This window comes from Dendrobates tinctorius, unplaced genomic scaffold (genome assembly GCF_039654945.1).
Source record: "Dendrobates tinctorius isolate UK_male_01 unplaced genomic scaffold, ASM3965494v1 ptg000071l, whole genome shotgun sequence".
Classification (NCBI taxonomy): Eukaryota; Metazoa; Chordata; class Amphibia; order Anura; family Dendrobatidae; genus Dendrobates; species Dendrobates tinctorius.
The window spans coordinates 3,488,252-3,514,385 of NW_027361739.1; the positions used below are offsets into that span (position 1 = coordinate 3,488,252).

Here is a 26,134-nt window from a genome sequence, read left to right on the forward strand (position 1 = left end):
GGAGTCCAATTCAGCCGTTTGCAACGGTGCCCGAAATAATGTTCACGGACGGCAGATATGTGGCAGAACTTTGATTCAACAGTAAATACACTGATTATGGAACAGAATCTAAATTGTAAATAACGCTGCGACAAATCTTCACTCGTGACCCCTACAGGACGCAAGATGCTACATTTATTGCACCCAGAGGACCAGGTTCATTTTTCCATAGACTATAAATGATGAGTACATTTCATTACCAACAGATGCTTTCTATTGAACCCGTCCCTGCGATGTGGGAGCTGAGCACTTTTTTTTGCTGATGAATTTTGAGTGATTGCTGGAGGGATCTAAGGACCCTGACCCCACCCATCTGTAAAAACAGTTTTTGGTCAGTATTTTACATCAGTATTTGTAAATAAAAACCAGGAGTGGAACCAGGTCTGTGGAGTTGGGAGTCCATTTTGGTAGAGTGTGAGTCTGTATAAAAAGGACCAACTCCTAAGATATATAATAAAGTAGCTCAACGCAGGATGCACTGTAATTTTTTTTCATAAGAATTTGGGAAAGTTATGAAATGTCCTATAAATGTCTGCTCTGTTCCTGCTCTAAGGATCTAGACTTTTAGTAGGGATGAATCTATTCTACACTTCATGTAAATGCTCAGTATTGACCAGTGCTGTGGAGTCGGTAGTCAGGGAAATTGAGAAGTCGGAGGTTTGGCTTACTGACTCCACAACTCTGGAAGACTTAATAAAACCCATCATACTAAACAGAAAGTTTTGCCCGTAAAACTTCAGAAAAGTTCCCAATTTAACCACATCATTTTAGACGACAAAAACAACATCCACTAACTCCGCAGATCAGTTAGGCTGGGTTCACATTGCGTTAGGGGGGAATGCGCTGACGGATCCGTTACATAGCGGCACTAACGCAATATAACGGATCCGTTATCGCCGCCATTGCCCGCAATGAATGTAGCGCATCCTAACGCATGACAAAATCGGCATGCGTTAGGCAAGTATGCGTTAATTCATGACGCACCCTCGAACGCTGCATACAACATTTTTGGGTGCGTTGGCAGTAACAAATATTCGGACCCGTTCGCTGTGCATAGAACTGTATGGGCTAAGGCATGGTAGCGCATGGTACCCTAGCGCTACCATGCGTTAACGCATGCTGTTAGCGCTAGGTCACTAAAGATGTCGAAAATGACATCAGCGTTAGCGCATCCGTTTAAAGGATCCGTTAAACGGATGCCCTAACGCAATGTGAACCTACCCTTAGCCAAAAAGCCCATTTACTGAAGTTAACGTTTCTTTTTTAAAACTAATACCTAGGCTAAGTTAAGACGTCCTCAAAACACGGTCTCAGTATGGACCACAACATCTGCAGGTCTCCTGACTCAACACTTCAGACATACACTCACTGGCCACTTTATTAGGTACACCTGTCCAACTGTGTGTTAAGACTTAATTTCTAATCAGCCAATCACATGGCGGCAACTCAGTGCATTTAGGCATGTAGACATGGTCAAGACAATCTCCTGCAGTTCAAACCGAGCATCAGTATGGGGAAGAAAGGTGATTTGAGTGCCTTTGAACGTGGCATGATTGTTGGTGCCAGAAGGGCTGGTCTGAGAATTTCAGAAACTGCTGATCTACTGGGATTTTCACGCACAACCATCTCTAGGGTTTACAGAGAATGGTCCGAAAAAGAAAAAAAAATCCAGTGAGCGGCAGTTCTGTGGCCGGAAATGCCATGTTGATGCCAGAGGTCAGAGGAGAATGGGCAGACTGGTTCGAGCTGATAGAAAGGCAACAGTGACTCAAATTGCCACCCGTTACAACCAAGGTAGGCAGAAGAGCATCTCTGAACGCACAGTGCGTCGAACTTTGAGGCAGATGGGCTACAGCAGCAGAAGACCACACTGGGTACCACTCCTCTCAGCTAAGAACAGGAAACTGAGGCTACAATTTGCACAAGCTCATCGAAATTGGACAGTAGAAGATTGGAAAAACGTTGCCTGGTCTGATGAGTCTCGATTTCTGCTGCGACATTCGGATGGTAGGGTCAGAATTTGGCGTAAACAACATGAAAGCATGGATCCATCCTGCCTTGTATCAATGGTTCAGGCTGGTGGTGGTGGTGTCATGGTGTGGGGAATTTTTTCTGGGCACTCTTTGGGCCCCTTGGTACCAATTGAGCATCGTTGCAACGCCACAGCCTACCTGAGTATTGTTGCTGACCATGTCCATCCCTTTATGACCACAATGTACCCAACATCTGATGGCTACTTTCAGCAGGATAATGCGCCATGTCATAAAGCTCGAATCATCTCAGATTGGTTTCTTGAACATGACAATGAGTTCACTGTACTTAAATGGCCTCCTCAGTCACCAGATCTCAATCCAATAGAGCATCTTTGGGATGTGGTGGAACGGGAGATTCGCATCAGGGATGTGCAGCCGACAAATCTGCGCCAACTGTGTGATGCCATCATGTCAATATGGTCCAAAATCTCTGAGGAATGCTTCCAGCACCTTGTTGAATCTCTGCCACGAAGAATTGAGGCAGTTCTGAAGGCAAAAGGGGGTCCAACCCCTTACTAGCATGGTGTACCTAATAAAGTGGCCAGTGAGTGTATATACGCCTATGATAGTGTTTAGTTCAGGAGACCCACGGCTTGTCTGAATATCACGAGTCGTATTCTGCCGATGTTTCTCAGAAGTCTGAATTCAGTCTTATTCACAAACCCTGCCCCAGATGTATACAGCTATGAGCAATTGGTAAAAAACACACAAAGATATTTCATAGGCTGCTCAGGCACATGTCTACACAGTGATAGCAAGCACCCATGCTGGAATAATGGGGCTCCCATGCTGGGAAAGTGAGCAGAAACGCAAGTCATTACTGTAGGAATCTAGTAGTCATTTACATAGTCTTCAGTGACGTAGGTGAAAGAGAGCATCTACAAGTGGGATACATATTAGTCATAGATACTGTGCAAATCCTCTCTTTCATACAGTACATAATGGGATAGTACATAGTATTCATCCCTACAATATCCCTTAAGTAAGGCTCACATTTGCGGTTGAGTACCCAGCGTATTGTCCGCAACCAAAAACGCACGCGTTTGCGGACGATTGGCAAGTGCTATTTTCCAGGCCAATTTTTGAATTTACACAAGCCACACCCAATCTGCGTGTCTTATGTAAATTCTTGCATATACAAACGCAAAACGTACACATGTGCTTGCGTACGCATGCGTTCCCATAGACTGTAATGCGTTATTTAGCCGCATTCCTTCCGCAAGCGTTCACATGCAAATTGCAGCCTCCAAAATTGCAACATGTTGCGTTAGCCGCGCCCCGCCGCACACACCAAAGCGACACATGCGTAAAAAAACGCGGTCGACCGCATACAAACGCATGTACCTACGTCCACAACATTAAAGATAGGAAAACAAGACGCATGCGGATCTATGCGTCAGAAACGCTGTGGACACAACCGCAAATGTAAATCCAGACTTAACTGGCGGCCTAGAAATTGAACATTGCAGATTATTTTCTGGCTGTTCATTTAAAATGGGTTTCATCACCTATTACGAATGGTGAAGCCTCTGTCATCTACTGTACATAGAGGTGTCATCAGTTATTGTAATCCATCTGTGATAATTAGACTGCTCAAAAGTCTAATGCACAGAAAAGGAAGTGTAAGCATTAGGCCGGGATCACACATGCGAGGAATACGGCAGAGTCTCGCATGTTAACACCCAGCAGCAGTGGAGTGTGCAGCTCCATGTATTGCTATGTGACTGCACACTCCGATCTGAGTGCAGGCGGTAGTGTCGGGTATTAACATGCAAGACTCGGCCATATTCCTCACATGTGCGATCCCGGCCTTAAAATGTTTAACGGCTAGTGAAAAAATTGCATGATTTCCCAAACTATTTTTTTCTTTTTTTCAACATTGCTGGTAAAGGAAGAAGAAAAAAGTTGAAAAATACTTTCAACATCAAACCCTGTTCTAAACCATGGATCATTTTCTAATAAAACAATAGTGGGAGATGCAGCCTTTATACACTCAAGAGGGAAACAGCCCTATAGTGCACCCCCGCTATCAGATCCAGCCTGTTCATACACTACAGAGATATACTGATGTCAATGAGAAGGGTCTAATGCCCAAGCATGTTTCCAGTGCTGGCACTGTGGTGGAATTGAACTCTTGATGCCAGAGTACCCATCTAAGAGTATATCCACATGTGGCAAATTTAAAGCAGCGCCATTTATTGCGTAAAACAAGCAGCGCTTTACAATACCAACACAATCAATGATATTTCTAAAATCTCATGAAGACACTGGGTTTCTGTTTCCTATGCATGCTGTGAACCCTGCAGTGTTTTTGCCAAGACGTGGCATGTCAATTCATTCAGCGTTTATGCAGCATTTTTCACCCATTCGAATGGGTAAAAAATATGCAAGTAAAAGTGCATCGAAAAGTGTGACTTGTACTGAGTAGTTTTCCTGCCAACTTATTTTTTGTGCAGAAAAAAAAAACGGTACAAAAAACGCAATGTGTGACCATACCCCATTAACTAGGCGCCGCACTAGGACATCCTATGACGATCTTTCTGGTTGGTCCTAATAAACAGGGATTGGCAATAGCATTTAATTCTTCATTGTTACTATACTACTAATGATCGGCCTAGAAATCAGACCTGTCAGATTACTTTCTTTTGGCATTCACAATAGTGGGTTTTAATAATTCTGTCATGTTTCTGGCCTCAGTGAAAACAGACCTTTGAGTAATACAATACAGCTACTAGCAGCATCATCATACAGGGGACTCTAACACCAAGGCCTTAAATGGTTGACCTCTTTCCCTCCCTTGACTGTAAATCAATGCAGACAAAGCCTCCTTCTGCAAAGAGGAAACCGCATGTAAAAACACATCTCATGTAGTTCAGAAGCCCCAGCCTCCCGATTCCCTGTTAGGAAGGTATTTCATAAGCTTCACACTCTGACCTCCCTCCCCCTATTTATTAAATGCTGCCTTTCTCTAAAAAGCAGACACCATTTTACCTCGCCTGCCACATACCTCCCAAAACAGATGCTGCCAGGAGAGAGGGGGGAGATGGATTCAACTACTATTCACATACAAGCTCCAAGATGCTAAGCAGCAGAGCCCATCATCAGAAGGCTTATTAACAAAGTGCAATCAGACAGACAAGTGTTGTCTACGGGATCACAAGGTGCGCAGCTATTGTGCCTCCTTTACATGTCAAGCTGCCTTCACAGGATTGGGGGGGGGGGGGAAATACCTTTAATAAATTATCATTCCCAATTTGAATAATACTGCACAACTAACCCACGCTGGGGCTACACAGACATCCGTCACCCAACTCTCTGCAGGTGACCACCCAGCTAATATTTACCTGTGCACTTACCCCATATGCTATGATTATTTCACATGAATATGGAATACTGACATGACTTTGAAATCACAGAAAAATCCAGTTGACAAAATGCAGTCTCATGCAGATCACACGGTCTCACAACTGTCATCCAGTGGAAAGTGACAGTCATGCAGAGCTACTATGGTAGTCTGTGTGTAGCTCAGCTATATACTGACTAGGATTACAAGGGGGCTTTCTATAAACAGTCATCAACTATACACACAATGTAGGCAATAAATGCAACATTACAGGGGTCGTACACTAATCGTAAGGTTGTAGGTTAAAGGTTCCCCATCTCAACTCCCAAGCCACAGTGATAATTTTCTATAAGAGCAGCAAACCGGTAGGGACTCGGCAATCTTACATAATCTTTACCATAGATAGTTGATATAGGTTTTTTTTGTAGGAAACCCCCTTTAAAATAGTTGCAGAATTCTCACTAAAATGTACAATCACAGCAAGGAAACTGAAAGGAGCAAAACTAGTGACCTGCCTTTTAGAGAGCCTAAATATAATCAAACTTATCAAATGGTCAAGCAGCAGCCGCCATGATTACAGAGAATTACAGTATGTATAGGAATCTTGGCATCTTTATTCACTTCTCACAACATGCTGACATAAGGTTAAGTGTATGTGCACACGTTAAGGATTTGGTTGCAGATCCGCAGCGGATTTGGCCCTGCGGATCCGCAGCAGTTTTCCATGCGGTGTACAGTGCCATGTAAACCTATGGAAAACAAAATCCGCTGTGCACACACTGCGGAAAAAAAATGTGTGGAATCGCAGCATTTTTTCTCCGCCGCATGTTAATTCTTTTTGCGGAGTCTGCAGCATTTTTACACCTATTCCATTCTAGGAATCCGCAGGTGTAAAAACGCATGCCAAATCCGCACAAAAACCGTAGAAAATTCTCAGGTAAAACGCAGGTCATTTTACCTGCAGATTCTGCACTGAAAAATCCGCACAGCAAGCCGCAACGTGTGCTCATACCCTGAAGGGAATCTGTCATCAGGTATTTGCTACCTCACCTGAGAGAAGCAAAATGTAGGGAAAGTGACCCAGATTCCTGCAATGTATCACTTAGTTTACTGGGTGATACAGTTGTGAGAAAGCCAACTCAGCCCACACCCCTGATTCGCAGCTGTGTACATTGTACATTGACAGTAACCTGCTTATCAGTGCTGGAAGCAGAGTTGGACAAGAATGCAGGGGGGAACCGGTCTGGGCACTGAATCTCCTGATGATAAAACACTCATTGTATTGAAAATACAGCACACAGCCTATTAAGTGACATCACTGAAATCTGCGTTTCAGACCCTGCCTCATGCTGCCTTCAGAATACATAGCAAAACCTGCTGACAGTTTCCCTTTAATTAGGTTGGTTTCCTTTGTGGTCCGTATTAGAACCCCTATGCACAGATTGGCCATCCGGTCACGTGACGCGAACTCAACAGCCTCACACTAGGAGGGGTGAAGAATATGGAAATATTGTCGGTTGATACACACAAAAAAAATTAAAAAATAAATGGTTCCTTCTGAAAGTCAGTATCTCAATAACCAAACCACGGCTGCTGCTCCTCCTTCTAGCACATCACTATTTATTGAAGAGTTTTTCCAATATCCTTAGCCATTCTATGAAAACCTCTGACATAATTCAACGATTACAAAAAAAAAAAAAAAAAGTTAAACTTAAAGAAAGCTGGGGAACCCCTGCCATACCCTCATTTGGTTACAAGTTGAACTTCAGGTCTGCAAACGTGCCAGAGTTCATTTGCTATGTTTCCCAGATGGCTATGAGCATGCGCAAACTCCAAAAGCTATGTCTGAGGGTAGTTGTGGTGGGCAGCATCAGGGCACCAGGTATTGGGAAATCCATACATTATTGGCTGTGTGAGTAAGACAAAGTGTTTAGCTTGTGGGGACACTAATATGGGTTATGGAGCATTAGCTGGCAGCCCCATAAACTCCCTTTTATTTTTTTGTTGCAAATCAACTCATTTTAGATGATGCACATGACATACGGTAACTTTACTCAGCTCTCTGTACATGGCGCATTTTACCCATGGAAATGTTATTTTCTAGATAAAAAAAAAAACAAAAACTGTGGGCAAGAACCAAAAGAGCCCAAAACACCAATCTGGTACACTCTACTTTTTTATGCAATTTACCTAGTTAACCTTTTTTAACCCCTTCATGACCAAGCCTATTCTGACCTTAATGACCAGGCCATTTTTTGCAATTCTGACCAGTGTCCCTTTATGAGGTAATAACTAAGGAACGCTTCAACGGATCCTAGCGATTCTGAGATTGTTTTTTCATGACATATTGGGCTTCATGTTAGTGGTAAACTTAGGTTGATAATTTTTGCGTATATTTGTCAAAAAATCAGAAATTTGGCGAAAATTTCGCAAATTTTGAATTTTTATTCTGTTAAACCAGAGAGTTATGTGACACAAAATAGTTACTAAATAACATTTCCCACATGTCTACTTTACATCAGCACAATTTTGGAAACAAAATATTTTTTTGTTAGGAAGTTATAAGGGTTAAAAGTTGACCAGCGATTTCTCATTTTTGCAATAAAATTTACAAAACCATTTTTTTTAGGGACCACCTCACATTTGAAGTCACTTTGAGGGGGTCTATATGTCAGAAAATAACCAAAAGTGACACCATTCTAAAAACTGCACCACTCAAGCTACTCAAAACTACATTCAAGAAGATTATTAACCCTTCAGGTGTTTCACAGGAACTAAAGCAATGTGGAAAGAAAAAAATGGACATTTAAATTTTTCCAACAAAAATTTTATTTTAGCATCAATTTTTTCATTTTCACATGGGAAAAAGGATAAAATGGATCCTAAAATTTGTTGGGCAATTTCTCCTGAGCACAACAATACCTCATATGTGGTCATAAACCACTGCTTGGGCGCACGGCAGGGCTCAGAAGGGAAGGAGCGCCATTTGACTTTTTGAATGGAAAATATGCTGGAATATTTAGCGGTTGCCATGTCGTGTTTGGAGAGCCCCTGTGTGCATAAACATTGGAGCTCCTCCACAAGTGATCCCATTTTGGAAACTAGACCCCCCAAGGAACTTATCTAGATGTGTGGTGAGCACTTTGAACCCCCAAGGTACTTCACAAATTGATCTGTAAAAAAAAAAAAACAAAAAAAACTTTTTTCACAACAATTTTCTTTTAGCCTCAGTTTTTTCATTTTCACATGGGCAACAGGATAAAATGGATCCTAAAATTTGTTGAGCAATTTCTCCTGAGTGCACAGATACCTCATATGTGTCATAAACCACTGTTTGGGTGCACGGCAGGGCCCGGAAGGGAAGGAGCACCATTTGACTTTTTGAATGGAAAATTAGCTCCAATCGTTATCAGACACCATGTCGCGTTTGGAGAGCCCCTGTGCACCTAAACATTGGAGCTCCCCCACAAGTGACCCCATTTTGGAAACTAGACCCCCTAAGGAACTTATCTAGATGTGTGGTGAGCACTTTGAACCCCCAAGTGTTTCACAAAAGTTTATAACACAGAGCAGTGAAAATAAAAAATATTTTTTTTTCCTCAAAAATGATTTTTAGCACACAATTTTTTTAATTTTCACAAGGCTAACAGGAGAAATTGGACCACAAATCTTGTTGTCCAGTTTGTCCTAAGTACGTTGGTACCCCATATGTGGGGGGGAACCACTGTTTGGGCACACGGCAGGGCTCAGAAGGGAAGGAGCGCCATTTGACTTTTTGAAATGCAAATTACTTCCAATCGATAGCGGACACCATGTCGTGTTTGGAGAGCCCCTGTGTGCCTAAACAATGGAGCTCCCCACAAATGACCCCATTTTGGAAACTAGACCCCATAAGGAACTTATCTAGATGTGTGGTGAGCACCTTGAACCCCCAAGTGCTTCACAAAAGTTTATAACGCAGTTCATAAAAAAAAAAATTTTGCCCTCAAAAACTTATTTTTTAGTGCGCAATTTTTTATTTTCACAAGGGTACCAGGATAAATTAGACACCAAAATTTGTTGTCCAGTTTATAAGAATACTGCTCTGTTGACTCAACACATTCTTTCAGCAGCGAAACTTTTGATACCTATGAACTGGAAGACAACTACCACTCCATCTATATCCCAATTGCAAGAGAAGGTAGATATGCTATATCAAGTAGCCAAACTGGCTGCCTTGGTGAATGGCTCACTTTCAGCTTTTGAAAGAGTATGGCACCCATGGACCCGATTCAGATCCATTAGTAGAAGTTGATAAGGCTATAGTGGCCTCCTTGCTCGGCTTTATCAGAGTGGACGAAACCCTTGTTGCCTAGTGTTCCCCTCTCCCCCCCCCCTCCCCTTACTTCCCCTATATTCCACCCCTATCTCCCAACTTCTCCCTCTAATTACTTGACCTCCTGTCCCTTTACTCCCTATACTGTTTTTTTTTTTCTCTTTTCTTCTTTTTTGTTCTTCATCTTTGTTTGAAATCATGGCATATGTGATGTAGCAGGGGCGTGTGGATGGGAAGAACCCAGATTTGAACCCAGATAATCTTGCTACTGGAAGTTCCTTTAAGGCTGTTGTTTGTCCTTAAACCTCTATCAATAGTTTTTGCCATGAATTGATATTTCAAACCATCTGTTTAACTCCCGAAAAGCGGAATTTGTAGGTTATATAATAATTTTGTAAGCTACTTTGTTGATTGCTTTCTTTCGGATGTAACTTGCAGATTTCAATAAATAAAACATTAAAACAAAACAAAATTTGTTGTCCAGTTTGTCCTGAGTATGCTGGTACCCCACATGTGGGGGGGAACCACTGTATGGGCACACGTCGGAGCTCGGAAGGGAAGTAGTGACATTCTGAAATGCTGACTTTGATGGAATGGTCTGCTGGCATCATGTTACATTTGCAGAGCCCCTGATGTACCTAAACTGTGGAACCCCCCACAAGCAGGGCTGTGGAGTCGGTAAGCCAAACCTGCGACTCCGACTCCTCAATTTCCCTTACACCGACTCCGACTCCCACACATATTGCTTATATTTAAGTGAAAAATGTATTGTAGTACAATGTGAACCTCAGACATTTAATCATTTTTATGATCCAATAATCAAGATATTTAGATAGAACAGAATATATATTGGTGTACTACCCGGTTTTCATTCTTTTTGGTACAGATACGATATGGATAGACAGATATGGATAAATGGATAGATAGAGCAGATTTCTAATCTGCTTTTGCTATTGAAAACATTATCTATGAGCTCAAAAACCTTTCAGGTGATGCAGTTTTTTAAAAAGATGATCAGCTTTTGCAGCTGAAAAACGTATCCACAAAAAACTCAGGAAAAACGCTGTGTGTGAATGTAGCCTTAGATCAGGAATAGAACAGCCATTTATAGGACATTTCATAACTTTCCCAAACTCCTATGAAAAAATATTCAGCACATCCTGCATTGAATTACTGTACCCAATTTATTATATATTTTAGGAGTCGGAGTCGGTCCATTTTATACCGACTCCAACTCCGACTCCACCAAAATGAGCACCGACTCCGACTCCACAGCCCTGCCCACAAGTGACCCCATTTTGGAGACTAGACCCCCCAAGGAACTTATCTAGATGTGTGGTGAGCACCTTGAACCCCCAAGCGCTTCACAGAAGTTTATAACGCAGAGCCGTGAAAATAAAAAATATTTTTTTTTCCTCAAAAAAAAAAATGACTTTTAGCCAGCAATTTTTTTTTTTCACAGGGGTAGCAGGATAAAGTGGACCCCAAAAGTTGTTGTCCAGCTTGTCCTGAGTACGCTGGTACCCCATATGTGGGTGGGGACCACTGTTTGGGTACACGTCGGGGCTCGAAAGGGAAGTAGTGACATTATGAAATGCTGACTTTGATGGAATGGTCTGCAGGCATCATGTTACATTTGCAGAGCCCCTGATGTACCTAAACTGTGGAACCCCCCCACAAGTGACCCCATTTTGGAAACTAGACCCCCCCAAGGAACTTATCTAGATGTGTGGTGAGCACCTTGAACCCCCAAGTGCTTCACAGACGTTTATAACGCAGAGCTGTTAAAATAAAAAATATTTTTTTTTCCTAAAAAAAAAAAAAAAAAGGTTTTTAGCCAGCAATTTTTTTTTCCACAAGGATAGCAGGATAAATTGGACCCCAAAAGTTGTTGTACAGTTTGTCCTGAGTACGCTGGTGCCCCATATATGGGGGGGGGGGAACTATTGTTTGGGCACACGTAACGGCTCCGAATGGAAGTAGTGACGTTTTGAAATGCAGACTTTGACGGAATGGTCTGCGGTCGTCGTTACGTTTGCAGAGCCCCTGATGTGCCTAAACAATAGTGACCCCGTTTTGGAAACTAGACCTCCCAAGGAACTTATCTAGATGCCTGGTGAGCACTTTGGACCCCCAAGTGCTTCACAGAAGTTTATAACGCAGAGACGTTAAAATAAAAAAAAATAAAAATTTTCCACAAAAATATTTTTTTAGCCCCCAATTTTTTATTTTCCCAAGGGTAGCAGGAGAAATTAGACCCCCAAAGCTGTTGTGCAATTTTTCCTGAGTACGCTGATACCCCATATGTTGGGGTAAACCACTGTTTGGGCACACGTCGGGGCTTGGAAGGGAGGAAGCACCGTTTAACTTTTTGAACACAAAATTGGCTGGTTGCACCATGTCGCGTTTGGAGACCCCCTGATGTGCCTAAACAGTGGAAACCCCTCAATTCTAACTCCAGCCCTAACCCCAACACACCCCTAACCACAGCCCTAGCCCCAACACATCCCTAACCCTAATCCCAACCCCAACATACCCCTAACCCTAATCCCAAGCCTAACCCTAACCCTAACCCCAAGCCCAACCCTCTCTCCAAGCCCAACCCTCTCTCCAAGCCCAACCCTCTCTCCAAGCCCAACCCTCTCTCCAAGCCCAACCCTCTCTCCAAGCCCAACCCTCTCTCCAAGCCCAACCCTCTCTCCAAGCCCAACCCTCTCTCCAAGCCCAACCCTCTCTCCAAGCCCAACCCTCTCTCCAAGCCCAACCCTCTCTCCAAGCCCAACCCTCTCTCCAAGCCCAACCCTCTCTCCAAGCCCAACCCTCTCTCCAAGCCCAACCCTCTCTCCAAGCCCAACCCTCTCTCCAAGCCCAACCCTCTTTCCAAGCCCAACCCTCTTTCCAAGCCCAACCCTCTTTCCAAGCCCAACCCTCTTTCCAAGCCCAACCCTCTTTCCAAGCCCAACCCTCTTTCCAAGCCCAACCCTCTTTCCAAGCCCAACCCTCTTTCCAAGCCCAACCCTCTTTCCAAGCCCAACCCTCTTTCCAAGCCCAACCCTCTTTCCAAGCCTAACCCTCTTTCCAAGCCTAACCCTCTTTCCAAGCCTAACCCTCTTTCCAAGCCTAACCCTCTTTCCAAGCCTAACCCTCTTTCCAACCCTAACCCTCTTTCCAACCCTAACCCTCTTTCCAACCCTAACCCTCCTTCCAACCCTAACCCTCCTTCCAACCCTAACCCTCCTTTCAACCCTAACCCTCACCCTCTTTCCAACCCTAATGGAAAAATAAAAATAATTTCTTTATTTTATTAGTTGATCCTGCCTATGGGGGTGATAAACGGGGGGTTTATTTACTTTTCATTCTATTTTGATCACTGTGAGAGTTTATCACAGTGATCAAAATGAATGAATGGGAATTGCAGCCGGCGGGCACACTGCGCATGCGCCCGCCATTTTCTAATATGGCGGCGCCCATGGTCCGGGACCGCGGGACACCGGGAGCCATAACGGCACTCGGTGAGTACCGGAGGGTGGGAGGGGCGATCAGAGGCCGGGGGGAGCGGAGGGAAGGCGGAGGGGGAGATGATGACAGCGGCGGCACATCCGCGCTGTCATTCAGTGGCGGGGGGCAGATCGCCCCCGTTAACGGGTGGGGGGGGTCAGATCGCTATTACCAGTCATGTGCGATGCTACAGCAGCGTTGGACATGGCTGGATTGTAATATTTCATCAATTTTCATTGATGAAATATTACTATCGCTCTGATTGGCTGTTTCACTTTTAACAGCCAATCAGAGCGATCGTAGTCACGTGGGGGTGAAGCCACGCCCCCTGTGGGGGAAGAACAAAGCCCCCTGTATCTGCAGGTTGGGTGACCTTTCAGTGACCTAGGTCACCCGACCCGCAGGGGGGCTTTAAAGTCATGACGCCACATAGGCGTCACTGGTCAGATTTGTACCAGGTTTCATAACGCCTATGTGGCGTCATTGGTCATGAAGGGGTTAATTGCATGAGACATATTATATTAGTGGTTGCTGCCTATAGCAAGCAGACTCCATTTCTTGAAATTGAAGGTACAACCTAATTACAGTATTATAACTTTTTTTTTGAATCGTGAATCAATAAAAAGTAAAAAAATTATTAGATACCCGGCTCTGTAACCAATAGTTCCTGAAGATGAACCCATGGAGGCAAACGCTAGGTTCAATTAGGTTTTCTTTTAAGCAGATCTACTCTAAAAATGGACATAAAAAAAATCCTTCAAATACTCTGAACACTATTTGAATGGAAAATCCATCTTGCATTTCAGAGAGGGTTTTTTTTTCCCAATGATGTTTTGAAGACCTTGCTAAGAGAAAAAAAAGAAAAAGAAAAAGTAGTGATGTCTCTTGTTTGAGGTGGGTTCCTTGTCACTCCCAACTCAATACTGTAAGGCCGGGTACCCACAATCTGGAATTAGCAGCACTTTGGACGCATTTTTACTGCATATAAAGCGCCGCCTTCCATTTAATGCAGGAAAATCAGCATTCAATACATTTTAATTGATACAATTTCTGTAGTGGAAACTAGCGACTCCGCAAGATAAGCGGAGATGCAGCGGTCTTGAAAGGCGTGCCACATGTCAGTGTCCGTGGGTGATCTGCAGGCAACTGTGCACACATAGTGGACATGGGATTTCTAGATATCCCATCCACTATGCTGTAACAGCATCAAACGCACAGCCGTTTCTAATAGTGGTCGTATACCATTAGGGCTAATTCACACATGTCAGTATTTTGCAACTGTGTTTCTATGCCAATACCAGGAGTTGAACTTAAAGAGAAACACTATAATTGAAAGACTGACATGTTCTATGTTTGGAGACACTCCTGGTTTTGGCATACAAATACTAATGCGTGAATAAAGCCTTGAATAAAATGGCTGGAAAACATGATTATTTTGGAAATAATTCTTTAAAGGGAATCTGTCACGTCATTTTAGCACTACAAGCTGCGGCCACCACCATCAGGGGCTTATCGACAGCATTGGGGTTGGTGCGATGGGTGTCACGGTCCGGCGCCTCCCATCTTCATACGATGATGTCCTCCTCCTTGCTTCTCCCTAGGCTCCTGCGCACGCGTACTTTATCTGCCCTGTTGAGGGCAGAGTAAAGAACTGCAGTGCGCAGGCGCCGGGAAAGGTCAGAGAGGTCCGGTGCCTGCGCACTGCAGTACTCAACAGGGCAGATAAAGTACGCGTGCGCAGGAGCCGAGGGGGAAGCAAGGAGGAGGACATCATCGTATGAAGATGGGAGGCGCGGACGGAACGGCGACACCAATCGGACCGGACCGAACGCCGGGGTGAGTATAATCTAAGGGTACCATTACACCTAACGATGTACCAGCGATCCCGACCAGCGATATGACGTGGTCAGGATCGCTGATGCATCGCTAGGTGGTCGCTAGTGAGCTGCCACACAGGCAGATCTCACTAGCGACATCGCTGGGGACGGGGATCGCTACTTACCTGTCAGACGCGGCGATCCTGCGTCCTCCCGCCCGGCTCCACGCGTCGCTCATCGTCACAGCAGGAAGCGCCTTAGGAAGTGGCCGACGAGGAATGATCCAGGAGCTTCTCGCGCGATCAGCGATAACCAGCGGGGGAGCCGGTCGGAGGTAAGTATCAGATGCAGCGATATCGCTAGCAATATCGCTGTAACGTCACAAAATCGGTGACTTTACAGCGATATTGCTAGCGATATCGCAGTGTGTAACGGGGGCTTAACTCTTTTTTCTTATCTTTCAGGTTACATCGGGGGCTTATCTACAGCATTACAGAATGCTGTACATAAGCCCCTGATGGCAGTGCCGGCAGCTGATCGGCCGAAAATGGGGTGACAGATTCCCTTTAAGGCAGGAGAAATCTATCATAAAGTATCCTGGGATGAGTCAATGATACGGATGTCGATTAAAAAAAAAAAAAGTATATGTTTAAAACGGCGGCTTTAGTGTTATATGGAGATTATTAATCATAAAAATCTCCAATTTTAATTTCATTACTTGATTTTCAGACCCTTTTCTGTGTGATGATATCAATTGTTCACTGCTTTCTTATCTGCATTTACATGGATCAAGTATCTATACTGGAGGTTAGTGCAATCTTTCACAGTTTCACTGCTGTCGGCAGCACAGCCTTTTTATATGCGACAATGTGCCGCCGACCAACAATGATTTCAATACCCACATAAAAGTTGCTTACAAGTGACAAGAAAGCATTCACTTGTGCGATTGGTGCAAGTGTTTACACGGACAAAAGGTTGTGAGCATATATTCATAGGAACCCATGTTTATTCGCGCATTGGCTTATGTAAAATGGCCTAAAGCGCTATTAGATAGCTGTCAGACGAATGTTGGTTCAGTTACTACCTATCTCATCCAAAAGTCCAATACACAGGAGCTTTTGCTATGCCAAGCACTCCTGTGTTCTCTATGAAACAGTTGCTGATATAGATCGCTAGCTTAGTTTAGAGAACTAAAGGATTGGCAGTCCAAAGTCAGACATGTCAGATCCTTAATTCCGCTGATAACCTTTCTATATATCGATGGGTTTGGTGGAAGTTAGGTTAATGCGAGTGCCCTTTACAGATAGTGGATACGTCTTAAGGCCCCGTCACACATAGCGATCTCGCTAGCGAGATCACTGCTGAGTCACAAGTTTTGTGACACAACAGCGATCTCACCAGCGAGATCACTGCTGAGTCACAAGTTTTGTGACACAACAGCGATCTCACCAGCGAGATCGCTGTTTGTGACAGCGATCAGCGACCGGCCCCCCTGCCGGTATCGCTGATCGCTCTGGGAAACCTCTGGACTTTTCTTTGGCTGCTGGTCTCCCGCTGGCCAGCACGCATCGCTGCGTCTGACAGGCGGGAGACCAGCGATCTGCTGGTAACTAACGTACACATCGCGTCCCTTAGATACCCGATGTGTACGTTAGTTAACCGGCTCGCTGATGCAGGGAGCTGGTAACTAACCTACACATCGGGTATCTAAGGGACGCACGTCCCTTGGATACCCGATGTATACGTTAGTTACCAGCTCCCTGCATCAGCGCGCTGGTTACTAACGAACACAGCGACGCCGCGCGCTCGGCGTCGCTGTACTGATCGCTGGTGAAGCTGTCTGTGTGACAGCTCACCAGCAATCACATAGCGACTCACCAGCGATCCTGACAGGCTGATATCGTTGTCGGGATCGCTGGTGAGTCGCTATGTGTGACTCCAGCTTTAGGCCGGGATCATACATGCGAGAAACACGGCCGGGTCTCACATGTTAATAGCCGGCACTGCCACCGGCACTCGGGAGCGAAGCGTGCATAGCAATACATGCAGCTGAACGCTCTGCTCCCGAGTACCGGCGGTAGTGCCGGGTTAACATGCGAGACACAGCCACGTTTCGCGCATATGTGATTCCAGCCTTAAAATGAGACTCCTACATTCCTCAGTGGCATCTTCACACACGTCAGTAAAATTTTCATCCATGGCACATTAATACAACACTATAGTTGCAGTCAACTGGTGACTGGCATAGAAAAACACTCAATTTTCATTGGGAGGTTACCCTTTACTGGTGATAGGCTATGAGCACACGTTAAGTGTGGCAGAAATGTCTGCACCATCTCAGCATTTCTTTGCAAGAAAAATGCAGCAGCAAAAATGCACTATTTTCACTTGAGTTTTTGGTGCAGATTTTTCCCCACTCATTTTTATGGGTGAAATATGCAGAAAAACACTGAAAGAATTGACATGCTGCAGATTTAAATCTGCAAATCACAAATATTAACCTGTGCATGAGACTTCAGGATTCTCATTCACTTTGCTGGCATAAGGAAACTTCATGTTTTGTGACAAATCTACACACATACATTTCTGCTTTTTATATCCATCAAAATCGGTCCAAATTTTTGCCCATATGTCATCCCACTTTTAAACACTGAAGGTAGTAGACAGTCTAAGCTTTTCTCCCATTCCAAAAAAGAAGAGGGATTTCTTCTTCCATTTTTTTTTATGTTTTTGATAAATTTCCCCATAGACTAATAGCCGAACATATCAGCAGAAATATTTTAAAATGAGACATACTAAGAGTTTAACAGAATCACACGGATCCGTTAAAAAAAAAAAAAAAAAGAATGTGTGAATAGTTACATGGAACTTGGACAAAAAATCTCTCTCTCGGACAGCGTTTCCTTTAAATTTCCTCATTTTCAGGATCCGTCTGAAAACGGATCCTGTGCCATCAGTTAAGAACGGATCCGCTTGTCTGACTTTTTGGCGGATTTGAACTGATGCAAAAAAATGAAGTGTGAAAGAGGCCTTAAGCTGAGGGACAATTGGATGCAACTAAGAACAATTAAGGTCCTCTTTGCAGATTCAAGATTCAGGCTATGTGCACACGGTGCGGATTCTGCTGCAGATCCACAGCGTTTCTGGCCCTGCGGGTCCGCAGCAGGTTTAGGTGCGTTGTACAGTACCATGGTTTTCAATGGTAAACTGAAAAACGCTGTGCACAAGCTGCAGATTTTTCCGTGTGGATTTGCTGCGGGTTACAATCCGCAGCATGTCACTTCTTTGTGCAGAATCCGCTGCGGTTTCACATCTCCTCCATTGTAGAGGTGTGAAACCGCAGGGCTAAACCGCAGGTCTTTTTGACCTCCGGTTTTTCCAAAATCCGCACCACCGAAAACTACGTGTGCACATAGCCACAGACTGTTTCCACCAGCTTTTGTTCCCCAACAGTGATTTCAATATGATTTTTCTTATTGCAAATCCTATAGACTGCAATTCCCCAAACCTTATGTACTGTACATTTTTTTATGCTGTGTTATATTTTTACATTTTAAGCATTTTATATGCTTGTTATGTAATGAATTCCTGCTTGTATCTTTTTTACAGAGGGTGCCTTAAAACTAAAAAAGTGTTATTCCCGTCTTCATACATGGTTATTGTTATCTCCTAGGAAAGGAGCTGTAAATAAAAGTTAATATCTCCAGAACGGCTGAAAACTAAATGCACGGATAGGTCCCCCAAGTCAAATACGATTTCCACCTTAGATTTCTCTATTGCGGCACACCAGATCTCTGCAAGAAATCCATTACTGTATATGTGATGTGGGACGAGCATCTACACAGCCATACTATTACTAATATAAATATATATGGCGATGGGTTCCCTTCAAATAAAGTTGGCATCAGTTTCCCCAAACAGTAATTCTATGATGGGATAACAATATTAAGATCAGCACCATCCACTGAAAGCAAGCATAGATACATATAACTCCCATCCCAATCACTGCACTAAATTATATATTATACACATAATCAGGTCATTTTTATATTAAATACTCTTATCATGGGCAATGACATAAATTTTATGTATCTCTGATCCACTTGTAGCACAACTTTCCATGCTCAGTCATGGTATAAACTAACCCCAGCAGAAATAGAAGAAAAGCTGGTAAATATATATTTAATCACCCTTAACACATACATATGTGTGTGAGAAATATATTCCCATTATCAAGAATATCACAATGTATCTAAGGTATCTCAGCCCCCCTTACAGCACAGCCTTTCCAGACATTGCTAGTGTGAACCTTCCCCAGCAGTGATAGAAGGAAAGCCGGGGGTTATCATACATTTCCTGTACACACACCCATCGATACTATAGTTAGGTCATCTGTATCACATACTTCCATCATGGAGAATGGCACTTATCACTTGTGTCTCTCAGATGGACGTGTAGCACAACCATAGAGTAAGCTTTCCTAGTGTGATAGAAGCGGATGGATATCATATGTATCCCAATTACTTCTCACACACACTATAATTAGGTGATTTCTATATTACGGACTCCAAGCACTTTCTCAGTAGTGACAGTCCCTATTTTTCTCCTATGAAACCTCTCATATATACTGTATTCCATCCATTTCTATATTACATAGAGTGCGGCAGGTGGATGTGTAGCCCACTTTCCCAGCAGTGTTAGGCTGGGTCCACAATGTGTTAGGGGGGTGCGTTTAACGCATCCGTTATACACAGAGGCATTAAAACCATGTAACGGATGCGTTAACGCACCCATAGACAGCCATGAGATGTCAACGCATGTCATAATCGGCATGCGTTACGATGGTGCTGTCATTCTGTGATGGACCCTCGGACGCGGTCACTGTTTGCGCAGATGGAGCATCTGCGCTAGCACGATCGCGGAGTAGCGTTAATACAGTCCACCAACGCTATGCGCTGAACGGACTGCACTAACGCTATGTGAACCTGGCCTTAGTCCCACTTTCCTCCTATGATACATAGTATATAAAATGTATTCTGGTCATTCCTATATTACACACTTTATACCAGGGCTGTGGAGTCGGAGTCGTGGAGTCTGAGTCGGTGCTCATTTTGGTGGAGTCGGTAAAAAATGGACCGACTCCGACTCCTAAAATATATAATAAATTGGGTACAGTAATTCAATGCAGGATGTGCTGAATATTTTTTCATAGGAGTTTGGGAAAGTTATGAAATGTCCTATAAATGGCTGTTATATTCCTGATCTAAGGCTACATTCACACACAGCGTTTTTCCTGTGCTTTTTGAGGATACGTTTTTCAGCTGCAAAAGCAGATCATCTTTTTAAAAAACTGCATCACCTGAAAGGTTTTTGCGCTCATAGATAATGTTTTCAATAGCAAAAGCAGATTAGAAATCTGCTCTATCTATCCATTTATCCATATCTGTCTATCCATATCGTATCTGTACCAAAAAGAATGAAAACCGGGTAGTACACCAATATATATTCTGTTCTATCTAAATATCTTGATTATTGGATCATAAAAATGATTAAATGTCTGAGGTTCACATTGTACTACAATAAATTTTTCACTTAAATATAAGCAATATGTGTGGGAGTCGGAGTCGTGGAGTCGGTGTAAGGGAAATTGAGGAGTCGGAGTCGCAGGTTTGGCTTACCGACTCCACAGCCCTGCTTTATACCACCGTGGACAATGACACCTCTCAGTGTATCTCAGCGCCGCAGGCAGATGTGTAGCCCCCCACTTTCCTCCTATGATACATAGCATATACACTACATCCCACAGTGGACAATGACATCTCATGGTGTATATCAGCGAATGTGTAGCCCCCCCACTTTCCTCCTATGATACATAGTATATACACTATATTACACCATGGACAATGACACCTCTCAGTGTAACTCAGCCGCAGGTATCGCAGGCGGATGTGTAGCCCCCCCAATCCCAGCAGTGTTGGCCCCCACTTTCCTCCTATGATATATAGCATATACACTACATCCCACAGTGGACAATGATATCTCACGGTGTATATCAGCGCCACATGTATTGCCAGCGAATGTGTAGCCCCCCACTTTCCTCCTATGATATAGTATATACACTATATTACACCAGGAACAATGACGCCTCTCAGTGTATCTCAGCCACAGGTATCGCAGGCGGATTTGTAACCCCCCAATCCCAGCAGTGTTGCCCCCCCACTTTCCTCCTATGATACATAGCATATACACTATATCCCACAGTGGACAATGACATCTCACGGTGTATATCGGCGCCACATGTATTGCCAGCGAATGTGTAGCCCCCCACTTTCCTCCTATGATACATAGTATATACACTATATTACACCATGGACAATGACACCTCTCAGTGTATATCAGACACAGGTATCGCAGGCGGATGTGTAGCCCCCCCCAATCCCAGCAGTGTTGGCCCCCCACTTTCCTCCTATGATATATAGTATATACACTATATTACACCATGGACAATGACATCTCACGGTGTATATCAGCCGCTGGTATCACAGGCAGATGTGTAGCCCCCCAAATCCCAGCAGTGTTGGCCCCCACTTTCCTCCTATGATATATAGTATATACACTGTATTCCGGCCATTCCTATATTACACACTATATCCCACAGTGGCCAGACACCTCTCGGCGTATCTCACATATCTCAGCCCGACATGCCGCACAAGTCCCTGAGCCTAGGGTATTCCGTGCCCGCCGGTATGTGGCCCCCGCCAGGTAGGCCCGGCTGTCCCCCGGCCCTCCTCACTTCTTACCTCCTGCCCTCGGTATTTCTGCCCCCAGACCTCGGGGTCTCTCCCGCCTTGGAGCCCCCGACGGGGGATGCGGCCTTTCCTCGCGGCCTCACCTTCCTCCTCCTTCGTGTTTCTACACTCTCCCGTCACTAGGCCGCAAATCCTCGGGCTTTCCTAGTCGCGGACTCCGGCGCCGCACCTCTCTAGTGCGGGGAGTCCGCTCATGGGGGGCGGGGGAGGAAAACTCCAGAAGGCCCCCCCACCCCGGGGACAGGATTGTTTCCCCACCTGGAGATAGGCGATATTTTACGTCACCAAATATTGAAAAAAAAATGAGTATTTTACGTCAGACAGGGGCGACTGATAAAAGGGGGGTCGGGGGATGGGGAGAACGTGAGATGATTTTCTGCCCGAAGGGATCGGATCCGCTCCGGAACCACCCGCCCGACTTAATCCGGATCGGCTCGGTTCGGATTATCGGGGGGTAATGGGTTTAATTAGTGTAAACACGATAGTGAAACCGCTGAATTTCTCGCGAGATCCGGAGCATAAGGCGCGTTCACAATAGAAGGAAAAACGCGCCAAGACCTAGGCATCGAGAACGCGCGCATCCGACAGGGAAACGCGCACCGCTTCCCGCCCTCCGAGGGGAGGAGAAACTCTGAATAACGATTGGTCAAACCCAGACATGTGGGTAAAGTCCAGACGGCCACGCCTGCAAAGAGAAACCGAGAAAGATGCAAAATGATTGGCTGGGAGCTGCCCAGGGGAGGAGTCACAACTACCCCACCTACCGCCTTGAGAGGAAAAAAAGCTAGAAGATGAGTGGTTTAAATGAGTCACGTGGACTGTCACTTGGAGTCACGTGGCCTTGTGAGGACCGAATTCGAGGAGAGAATTGGCTAGTAGAGGAACGCCCACTTCTCCCTTCTACCGATTCAACCAATGGGCGGGGGAGTAGGTGAAAAGAATTATGGAGAGGCGTTGTTCTAGGCAGGAGTGGTTACCTGACCCTGATATTGGGTGATTGATCATCTTGTCCTGAGCCTGGCTACTCCTCCTCTTGTAGGATACATGGCACTGCACAGCAGGAAGGCGCCATATTGGGGAATGGGCAACTTGTCACATTTTTTTTTTATGGGAAACAACATAAAACCACAACTCTGCGATGTCTCCCAGTGGTTTCTACAGTGTTCACTGAATAAAATAGAAAAAAAAATCATTTTAAAGTGAGTCGTTTTGATGATGCCGAGGTGTTTATATTTTTTCAAATCTGTTAGCCATAAAACAATTCAGTGGTCAACTTATTACCGCACCGAACAGAAGCACCGGCCTTTGGAGCTCAGGCCGGATCCTTCTGTTGACATCATCTTTAGGGAATAGGTGGGAGCAGAGTTGCTGCAGATTGGTTCACAGAACCCTGACCTTCGGTCAAGCCATTAATCTATGGCTGCTGGACTGGAACCCCGAGAAAGTCACTTTTTTAGTAAACGTCCTTCAGCTTGTTCTCAAGCCATTGCAACTTGCATTTATGTAGGAAGATCAGTCTTGTGCAAGCCTAGATATGTCCCCCCCGCCAGGGTCTTCTCCAAGCCATCGGGTTGCTGGTTTTCCTCTTTGGCTTGTTCTTTCTATTCTTCCGACCACGATGTCCTTCTCCAGTGACTCCTTTCTTCATATCACGTGTCCAGAGAAGGCGAGTCGTAGCTCAGTGATCTTTGCTTTGAGTGACATGTCTGGCTTGATTTGTTCCAAAATTGATTTATTTGTTCTTCTTGCCATCCATGGTACTGATAACATCCTTCTCCAGCACAACATTCTGGTGTACATGGCCATCATCCCCATCCTGGTATACATGGCCCCCCATATCCATCCTACTATATATGGCCACCATCCTCATCCTGGTATACATGGCCCCCATCCACCACCCTGGTATACATTGCCCCTCCCATCCTGGTATATATGCCCCCCTATTCTGGTATTCGTGGCCACCATCCCCATCCTGGTACAGTTGTGGCCAAAAGTATTGACACCCCTGCAATTCTGTCAGATAATACTCAGTTTCTTCCTGAAAATGATTGCAAACACAAATTCTTTGGTATTATTATCTTCATTTAACCCCTTCACTACCAAGGGTGGTTAGCACGTTAACTCCCGGCCAATTTGTTAACTCCCGGCCAATTTTTACAATTCTGACCACTGTCCCTTTATGAAGTCATAACTCTGAAACGCTTCCATGGATCCCAGTGATTCTGACATTGTTTTCTCATGACATATTGTACTTCATGTTAGTGGAAAAATTGCATTCAAATAACATGCGTTTATTTGTGAAAAAAACGGAAATTTGGCGAAAATTTTGAAAATTTCGCAATTTTCCAACTTTGAATTTTTATGCCCTTAAATCACAGAGATACGGCACACAAAATACTTAATAAATAACATTCCCCACATGTTTACTTTACATCAGCATAATTTTGGAACCAAAATTTTTTTTTGTTAGGAAGTTATAAGGGTTAAAAATTGACCAGCGATTTCTCATTTTTGCAACACCATTTTATTTTTAGGGACCACATCACATTTGAAGCCACTTTGAGGGGTCTATATGATAGAAAATACCCAAAAGTGACACCATTCTTAAAACTGCACCCCTTAAGGTGCTCAAAACCACATTCAAGAAGTTTATTAACCCTTTAGGTGTTTCACAGGAACTAAAGCAATGTGGAAAGAAAAAATGGACATTTAAATTTTTTTCACAAAAAAAATACTTCAGGTTCAATTTTCTTTATTTTACCAAGGGTAACAGGAGAAATTGGACTGCAAAAGTTATAGTGCAATTTGTCCTGAGTACGCTGATACCTGATATGTGGGGGGGAACCACTGTTTCGGCGCATGGCAGACCTCAGTAGGGAAGGAGCGTCGTTTGTCTTTTTCAATGCAAAATTGGCTGGAATTCAGATCGGACGCCATGTCGCATTTGGAGAGCCCCTGATGTACCTAAACAGTGGAAACCCCCCCAAGTGACCCCATTTTGGAAACTAGACCCCCTAAGAAACTTATCTAGATATGTGGTGAGAACTTTGAACCCACAAGGGCTTCACAGAAGTTTATAACGTACAGCGGTACAATTAAAAAATCATATTTTTTCCACAAAAATGATCTTTTCACCCCCAATTTTTATTTTTCCAAGGGTAACAGGACCCTAAAAGTTATTGTGCAATTTGTCCTGAGTACGCTGATACCCCATATGTGGGTGTAAATGACTATTTGGGCGCATGGCAGAGCTCGGAAGGGAAGCAGCGCCATTTGACGTTTTTGGCTAGAATTGAGATCGGACACCATGTCGCGATTGGAAAACCCCTGATGTACCAAAACAGTGGAAACCCCCCACAAATGACACCATTTTGGAATCTAGACCCCCCAAGGAACTTATCTAGATGTGTGGTGAGCACTTTGAACCCCCCAGTGCTTCACAGAAGTTTATAACGCCCGGGCGTGAAAATAAAAAAATCGTATTTTTTCCACAAACATCTTTTAGTCCCCATTTTTTTTATTTTCCCAAGGGTAACAGGAGAAATTGGACCCCAAAAGTTGTTGTCCAATTTGTCCTGAGTACGCTGACACCCCATATGTGGGAGAAAACTACTGTATGGGGACACGTCGGGGCTCGGAAGGGAAGTAGTGACTTTTGGAATGCAGACTTTGATGGAATGGTCTGCGGGTATCATGTTGCCTTTGGAGAGCCCCTAATGTACCTAAACAGTGGAAACCCCCACAAGTGACCCCATTTTGGAAACTAGACCCCCTAATGAACTTATCTAGATGTGTGGTGAGCACTTTGAACCCCCCAGTGCTTCACAGAAGTTTATAACGACCGGGCGTGAAAATAAAAATATCGTATTTTTTCAACAAACATCATCTTTTAGTCCCCATTTTTTTTATTTTCCCAAGGGTAACAGGAGAAATTGGACCCCAAAAGTTGTTGTCCAATTTCTCCTGAGTATGCTGATACCTCATATGTGGGAGAAAACTACTGTATGGGCACACGTCGGGGTTCGGAAGGGAAGTAGTGACGTTTTGGAATGCAGACTTTGATGGATTGGTCTGCGGGTGTCATGTGCGTTTGGAGAGCCCCTGATGTACCTAAACTATTGAAACTCCCCACAAGTGACCCCATTTTGGAAACTAGGCCCCCCACGGAACTTATCTAGATGTGTGGTGAGCACTTTGAACCCCCAAGTGCTTCACAGAAGTTTATAACGCCTGGGCATGAAAATAAAAAAATCATTTTTTTCCGCAAAAATGATATTTTT

General features: G+C 44.2%; 1 protein-coding gene across 2 annotated transcripts in view; it reads right to left on the reverse strand.

The window, feature by feature from the left end:
- Positions 1–22,460, reverse strand: part of TLK2 (tousled like kinase 2) — a 153,801-nt gene extending 131,341 nt beyond the window's left edge. The window contains exon 1 of one of the 2 annotated variants that reach the window (XM_073582335.1): positions 21,846–22,460. The gene's annotated coding sequence lies outside the window, so the exon portion shown is untranslated. The remainder of the gene's footprint in view (positions 1–21,845) is intronic. The other variant, XM_073582336.1, reaches the window with a different exon arrangement.
- Positions 22,461–26,134: the final 3,674 nt, after the last annotated feature.